Below are 8,527 nucleotides of genomic sequence, written 5' to 3'. Positions count from 1 at the left end.
TATCAAACTCGAATCAAAAATTTTCTGGGTATATACTCATACATAAATCTATCAAATCCTAAAATTCCTTCATTTCATGCATGGATGACGAAACTTTTTCTCTGAAGCCATCCATAGTCGTTTTTTTTTCAGAATTGTGAAGCAAGAGCGGGAAAATGTCGGCATATTATATTCATGAGTAGAATGGCAGGAAAAGTCGGGAATTTCATTAAAAAATAGATTTTTCAACTCAGCCGCATACATTTAAGCAAAGAATCGTCGTAGAAAAATTTCTCGATCATAAACTATTTCTTAGCTCATGCATCTAGTACACTGCAGTGAATGTAAACAAAATTTTATTAAATAAACTTTCTACAACTGTGAAGTATTGATACGTTAAGTCTTGGTAGTTAACTTTAATAGAGTTAATTAATTTAAAATTTTGTACTGTTGTGCACTTTCTTTACAAATATGTATCTGAAAAAAAAATCAACCTTAGAAGTCTGAATGAAAAATTAAGTGAAAATTTAAAAAAAAATCCAAATGCTGCATCTTTTTAGTTCTGATGTGATTTCATACGTTGAAATCAGGCACCTCAAAAACTAAGATTTGAGTTAACATATAGAATCGAAATGAATTATTATATATTAAGATTTGATGATGTTCGAATTGGCATCAGCAACTCATTTTTTTTTTCAGAAAAACACGCTATGCTGAAACGAAACTTGAAAAAAAATAGCAGAAATCTAACAAACACATTTAAACTGGGGGAGTTATTTTGAAGAGTTTGACAAAAATATCGAGATAATTTTGTGAAAAAATGAATATTAATAGAACGTTAAAAGAGAGATATGAATTCAGTTATTCATCCTAATTCGGTCCACTAATTTTCTGAAAAGCTTTTTTTTTACAAAGATTGTATGATCAAATTCTGTTTTTTAAATATTCAATAAAAAAAATAAAATTTCTTTGTTTGTTATATATGTTCTAACACACTACAAATAGTCATAAACTATCAAAACATAAGTTCAAAAATCAAACATCAAATTTCTGACAAATGACATATTCTCGAAGTACTCATCTTTTTTGATTTCAATAATATTTTCTTCCAATTGGTTGCAATTTTAACTTTTGTGAATAGAGAATGGTTTATTATGGTTAGTTAGTAAACACGCAGAAGGCCAGTTTTTTGTAATCCCTAATACATTTTTCAATTAAACCAGTGGGATTTGAGAATTGAAAAATCGAATAAAAACATGCATTTTTGAGATATGCCTGGAAATTCAGACTAAGAATCTAGATAAATTTACCAGAATTTAAGTAAATAGATTCAGGCATCTAGAACTCAGCGCATTCTAAAATAAAACTTATTGGCAAATTATATTGGCGATTGGCAAATCACCCTAGGCATCCAATAAAAAACATGATTCAGTACTCAATATGAGAACCGAATTAAAATTGGCAAAAATATTGGCGATTGGCAAATCACCCTAGGCATCCAATAAAAAACATGATTCAGTACTCAATATGAGAACCGAATTAAAATTTCAGATTGCTTAGCATGAATAAGATTAATCGGAATCTTTTCTACGAACTTTAGAAGAAAAATATAAGAATATCAATCAGTAGCCATGTATAAAATTAAACTTGATTTATTATTCCGAAAATAAAATAAGCGTAAGAAATTAAAATCGAAATTTGAATAATTAATCTAAACTTGAAATTAAGTTGATTTATAGATCGGATCGATGAAATTTTAAAAGTATTAAATCAAATCAAAATGTCAAATAAAAACTATAATTTATCTCATGCAAATAATAAAAATAAAGCATTTTCCCTTACAATAGGCGAAGATGGTGTGAAAGAATGAAAATAAGGTAACAATTTTCAGATAAGAAACTAGTAATATTTTCTTACCGTATTACCATGAATAGATTGGACTAAAAAAATAAAGTCCTCTCACACATTTACATTCAATTTGCATAAAAAAACCTTCATTTGTGGTAAAAAAAAACTGACAAACATATGTATTTATTTGCGCATTTTGAAACTGGGAAAACCATAAAATCTCAATAAAAAAACCGGGAAAAACCGAAAATGTGGCTGGCCACCCTGTATTAGGAGGCAAAAGCTTTCGATACCTATGATTGGTTTACCTTTACAGATTGGATTACCATGTTTCAAACACTATATCAGGCTGCTATTTACTTTATTTCGATGGAATAAAAACATTATTAGGATAATGCGTTTTCGAAGAATCAATGTTGTCCGACCATAGGCATTTTCCGGCCATTGACAAGTTCCCTCTATGCTTTTTAACCATAATATGTCCTTTTATTCCAAATGTATTTTGAACACTCATTTTAAGCGGATTTGTGCCAACGTAAGAACTTAACTGCACAATTAACACACGACGTATTACAGGACACGACACTTGACGTTCTTACAAACGGAAAAAGGATTCAAAATTACCTTTTTTGTCGACCGGTTTCGGGCTCGATGTTGCCCATCTACAGGACGATGTCCGACTGATCACACGAAGAAATTACTAGCAGGATCATACTACGAGTGTCGTAATATTCGTCGAAAGAAGGTTCCTTTATGAGATTTTCCTTTTGGTGAAGGTGAAAAGCGGCGACATAATTGGTGGGTCATCTTCGTTCATTAGCGGTTTTTCGGAAGTACTAATAAACATCGACTCCCAAGCGTTCAAATGTGAGGCTTTTCTTACGCATTTCCTATAGATCACTTTTTCCCAGTTTATGGAGTGGTCCATTTCCGTTGCGTGGGCGGCTACGCTGGATTCATTGACCCTGTTGTTGTCTACAGCATTCCGATGTTCTTTAAGTCGAACTTTAAATTTGCGACGAGTTTGGCCAATGTAAACAGCTGGGCAACTCTCACAGGGAATTTCATAGATTCCGGATCTCTCATCCTGCGGGATCTTATCCTTCAAGGAGACCAACCGATCCTTAAGTGTGTTGCCGCTCTTGTATGCTGTTTTCAGACCGTGTTGAGAAAGGATTTTTGTTATCCCATTAGTTAGTTTCGGGTGGAACGGCAGGCTAACTCTGTAGGGCTCTTCTTTCTCTGGCCTGAAAGTGGTAGCATCACTTCGGTACTTTTTTCGGGCATGTTTTCGGAGAATTTTGAGTAAAAATTCGTTGTCAAAACCGTTCAAAAAACCTGCCTCAAGGATTTTATGTTTTTCTTCTTCAAAATCTTCCTTTTCCATGGGGATATTGTACAGGCGGTGCGCCATGGAATGGAAGGCGGCTTGTTTTTGGGCACCGAAGTGGTTGGAATCTGCTGTTATGTATCGGTCGGTTGAGGTCCTTGCCTCGGTAAAGGAGCGTTATCTCACACAGACATTAGAGCTTCTAAACTCCAAACACAGGTCGATAAAATTTACAGTAGAAAAAGAAGTTGAGGGAAAACTCCCTTTCCTTGATCTCCTAATCTCAAGGAAAGAGGACAACACCATCAAATTTGGAATTTATCGAAAACCAACCTCAACCGACCGATACATAACAGCAGATTCCAACCACTTCGGTGCCCAAAAACAAGCCGCCTTCCATTCCATGGCGCACCGCCTGTACAATATCCCCATGGAAAAGGAAGATTTTGAAGAAGAAAAACATAAAATCCTTGAGGCAGGTTTTTTGAACGGTTTTGACAACGAATTTTTACTCAAAATTCTCCGAAAACATGCCCGAAAAAAGTACCGAAGTGAAGCTACCACTTTCAGGCCAGAGAAAGAAGAGCCCTACAGAGTTAGCCTGCCGTTCCACCCGAAACTAACTAATGGGATAACAAAAATCCTTTCTCAACACGGTCTGAAAACAGCATACAAGAGCGGCAACACACTTAAGGATCGGTTGGTCTCCTTGAAGGATAAGATCCCGCAGGATGAGAGATCCGGAATCTATGAAATTCCCTGTGAGAGTTGCCCAGCTGTTTACATTGGCCAAACTCGTCGCAAATTTAAAGTTCGACTTAAAGAACATCGGAATGCTGTAGACAACAACAGGGTCAATGAATCCAGCGTAGCCGCCCACGCAACGGAAATGGACCACTCCATAAACTGGGAAAAAGTGATCTATAGGAAATGCGTAAGAAAAGCCTCACATTTGAACGCTTGGGAGTCGATGTTTATTAGTACTTCCGAAAAACCGCTAATGAACGAAGATGACCCACCAATTATGTCGCCGCTTTTCACCTTCACCAAAAGGAAAATCTCATAAAGGAACCTTCTTTCGACGAATACTACGACACTCGTAGTATGATCCTGCTAGTAATTTCTTCGTGTGATCAGTCGGACATCGTCCTGTAGATGGGCAACATCGAGCCCGAAACCGGTCGACAAAAAAGGTAATTTTGAATCCTTTTTCCGTTTGTAAGAACGTCAAGTGTCGTGTCCTGTAATACGTCGTGTGTTAATTGTGTATTTTGAACACTAACGTTTTCTGGAGGTATGTGGTTTAAAAATGCTCCAAAAGCAACTTTTTCGGTTTTCTTTGTGTATACCCTGATGTTATTCTGATATCAGAACCAAGGTTGCCAGTTTACAATACTTTTATAATGGATACAATACACATATAATAGGTGATGTTTGAGTTATGACGAACCTTGTATAATTGTAATGTTAGAATGTCAGATATATTTATTATTAAAATGATCATCAAAAAGCTTATTTGGTTGTACAGTGTTGCCAGAAGCAGTGATGGTAAATTTCGCCCGTCACGCTTGACCCGACTAGTTTTGTTTCATCAAACGACTGGCACTGTTCTCAATTGACGGAGCCTCACTACTCGCATGACGGATAAAGCACGACAACAATCAACATTTCTTCATCATCGACTGGCGAAGCTCCTACACATGGTCAAAATTTCTCCTGACAGTGACTGGCAAATCTCTTCACACTTCGATCGGCTGCTGACGGCAGGTACAACTAATTGAACGACTTGCTGGCAGAGAGCAACAATAGCAATAAAAAACTGAAAACGAGCTTGCTGGCAGGAGCAACAATAATAATAAATGCTTTTCTTGTTCCTCTTCGGTCGTCTTCGGCTTGCTGGCAGGAGCAACAATAATAATAAATGCGTTTCTTTTTCGTCATCGGTCGGTTGAATGCGATTGCTTGACTAGGTTAATATTTTAGCTTCAAATGACTGGGGAATGAATGACCGGCAAACGAAGTGACTGGTCGTTAAGGAACAGTCAAATGCAGAGATGCCAATGTGCCTGATTTTTCTGGCTTTGCCTGATTTTTAGAGGCTCTGCCTGACAACCTGATAAGCCATTGATTTTCCCTGATTTTTGAAAATATGCCTGATTTTGCCTGATTTTTGCGAATGTCATAAAAAATGGGTAGTAAGGAACTGGAGTAGGTACCATAGCTGAAGTGAAAAAGTGAAAATATGGCTGAATCAAAGCAATCGAAAGATTCCCGTTAATTCTTATTGCAAAAGAGAATTGAAGGGAATCTTTTGATTGCTTTGATGCAGTAGAGTTATTCATCTAAGTAGGCTCACAACACATATTGGAGTGAAAATGTGGAGAGATGACCAAAAAAAAAAAGGTCATCACTTTGAGCGTAATTTCCGTTACTTTTACGTAGCCTGATTTTGCCTGATTTTTATTTCGCAAGTTCCCTGATTTTTTAAAATAAATGTTGGCAACCCTGGTCAAATGAGTTTGACGGACCAAGAGGCTTCACAGTCACAGCTTCACGCCTCATGACGATGACTTTTGCCAAGCATGGCCAGAAGTAATTATAATTTTGTTGTTGAAATTTTTCACTTTGTCATAAAAGATTCCTTTCAGCGCAAGTGCTTATTTTCAACTGACCAGAAAATAAATTCAAAGTTTACTTCAATAGAAAACGAATTTATCCAGAACTATCTGACCTGATGTGTTTTACTTCAGCTCAATAAAATGTGGGAAAATTTAACACTAAGGTTACGAGCATTTAAGCTATACTCATCTATACGAAACCCTTCAATATGATGGGTTGAAAATGACAACACTATAGAAGAGTACTGCTAAGTATTTCAAATCACATCAAATTTACAATTTTAAATGCAGAATCACCTTTTTTCAAGACAACGAGTTATTTTGGCATTTGCGAAAAAATGTCAGAGAAGATTTCTTTTTGTTTTTTTTTTCTGAGTCACAAATAATCATATATACATATTTTCTACAATAAAAAGGAGCAACTTTTGAATATCAGTAAGGGACCAAGCAGAACAAAACTTCCAAAAACCCAATCATTTTTGTAAGGCACATTCAACGTACCCTATGTGAACGATGTAAAAATTTCAGATTGTTCAGATCATAATGTTTTTTTCAAATACACTGGATATTTTAAACGATCTTATTTTACACGATTTTCTCGAAATAAAACGATTTTTGAATATGTCAAAAACAGATACTACAGGCTACATTTCCTTTTTTTTCTAAACTCCTCTTGGGTGGTCAATTAATTCGAGCGTAGCTTTTCGACAGAAGTTTGGACCGGAATGGCCACTTAGAGATTCCGTGGCAGTTCTGCAGCAGAGAACAATATCCATAACAAATCCTTGAGCTTCCCGAGTTCAGTCAAATCAAATCACCTCAGAATGGTCTACCAGGTTGGAAATGGTCGATTTACAGTTCAAGTTGGTCACTTTACTGAGCGATGATTTTTGCTTGGTTTTGAACTTTTGTTAAATAAACGATTTCTTTTTTTTTTACACGTTTACAACAATCGTTTAAAAAAAGAATCAAGTGTAGTTTTTTTTTGACAAAAATAGGGCATTCAGGGTAGGCTTGTAAATTTTCAATCATTCATATGGATGGCGAAATTTATTTTGGATCACTATGACCAAGAAAATATGATCAGTCATGGATCATGTCATGGCAGAATTATTCCGATAATATGAATGTAAATACCATTCATATTCACTTGATTTAAATCAATTTCACGTATGAGAAGAGTGGGCAATGAATGAAATTCAGGGACCAAATTGAATCTTTAAAAAAGGCGTCTAAAAAGCTTATCACTTTTTTTAAATTATTTATACCATTGTTAGTTAGGCCTCGTTTTCACAAAAATTCTTATTGATGCGTGCATAAATTAAATGTTGCACACATTATAACAGTCGAAAAATCGAGAAGTTAGAGCTTTTGTCTCTCTTTGTCTCCCTAGCCTAAATTCACATATGGTGGAAAGAGAAGCATATTGTTTGCCAGATTTGACAGCTTATTTGAAAGCTCCAGCAGCGCCTTCAACTGTTATACAGACATCAAAAGTCTACATCTAGGGGCTTTTTCTATTGATGTGTGCAATAAATGCACTCAAATTATGATTTTAAAAATCATTGAATATAGTGTTTTAAAACTTCCATGAGTATAAAAACAAGTTCATTTCATTTTTAAAAAATATTCTGATATTTTGAAACTCTAAGTTATCTTGAAAAGTGTGTAGATTACGTATAAAATTTTAAATATGAACGCATCAATACGTTTACATGAATGGTGATTTTTGTGAAAACGCGGCCTTAGCGTTTTTCATAGTACAACATATTGAAAATTAGCTCGGCAAACAAAATTGCCAAAAATTGCATTGGTGATCTTTCTCATGACCCATTTTAACCATCATGTCATGACCGAAACATTGGAGATTTCAATGATCAATGACAGAATGGAGAAATATTTCTTTATCAAAATAATCATTCATTGCATGCTTTTATTTCGAAAAAATCTTACAACATGTGAGGAAAAAATGAGTCGTAATTTTTGGCTCATGACCATGACATAATCTCATCCCTGATTCAGGGTCTTTGGCAATTGAAAACTGCCTACTGCCTTACCCCAAGCTTCATGTATCTTTTTATTTATAAACTACTGTTATGACTTTGCAAATCTAAGGAAAACCAGACCCATGTAACTTATCGAAAATTCTTTCTATACGCTCAGTGCTGCTCCCTTCTGAGAAGGGGTATCATAACAGGCGACTAAAATAGCTTGTACACCCTCCATGGGGGTCAATGGTTTGAGTTTTCAACAACTTCAACGTCAAATAACATACAAAATTATCAAAGCAACCGTTGTTCGTATTCGCACTGTTGGTATCAATTTCAACATACTTATTTTGATGAACAACAAAATTCCCAATTGAGCATTCTATAGATGTTTTTCTTCTCGAACAGAGTAAAATTAGAAAAGCAGAGTATCGGTTTTATTCAAATTCAAACCATTTTTTTCCAATTGGCAATATATGGTTAATAATTCGTCCAAAAGGTCAACCAAAATATAATTTTACCATTTAAAGCATTTTAGATGGCTCTGAAGTACTCTCTTACAACAGATATACTTCTAAAGCAGATTTGTTTTTCCAAGACACACATTGGTTACCATGGCTAGATGCATGAATCTTGTTGCCCGAACTCTCAAGGTGGCGTTTTGAACATCGAAAGTCCGTATAGAAGAATTAATGTTCGCGGCAAAGCCCACTTCTTTATCTTGAAGTGATGGTATCTTTGGGAAAACTAAGGTGGCTATCGAC

At 35.4% G+C, this 8,527-nt stretch overlaps 1 protein-coding gene across 3 annotated transcripts in view; it reads right to left on the bottom strand.

Annotated features, from left to right (window-relative positions):
- The window catches only part of LOC129751472 (uncharacterized), a 56,660-nt gene that overhangs the window by 4,764 nt on the left and 43,369 nt on the right, over positions 1 to 8,527 (bottom strand). The window lies entirely within an intron of this gene.

This window comes from Uranotaenia lowii, chromosome 3, assembly GCF_029784155.1.
Source record: "Uranotaenia lowii strain MFRU-FL chromosome 3, ASM2978415v1, whole genome shotgun sequence".
NCBI lineage: Eukaryota > Metazoa > Arthropoda > Insecta > Diptera > Culicidae > Uranotaenia > Uranotaenia lowii.
The sequence above is the reverse complement of the archived record's forward strand: the minus strand, read 5'-3'. Positions and strand labels throughout refer to the sequence as shown.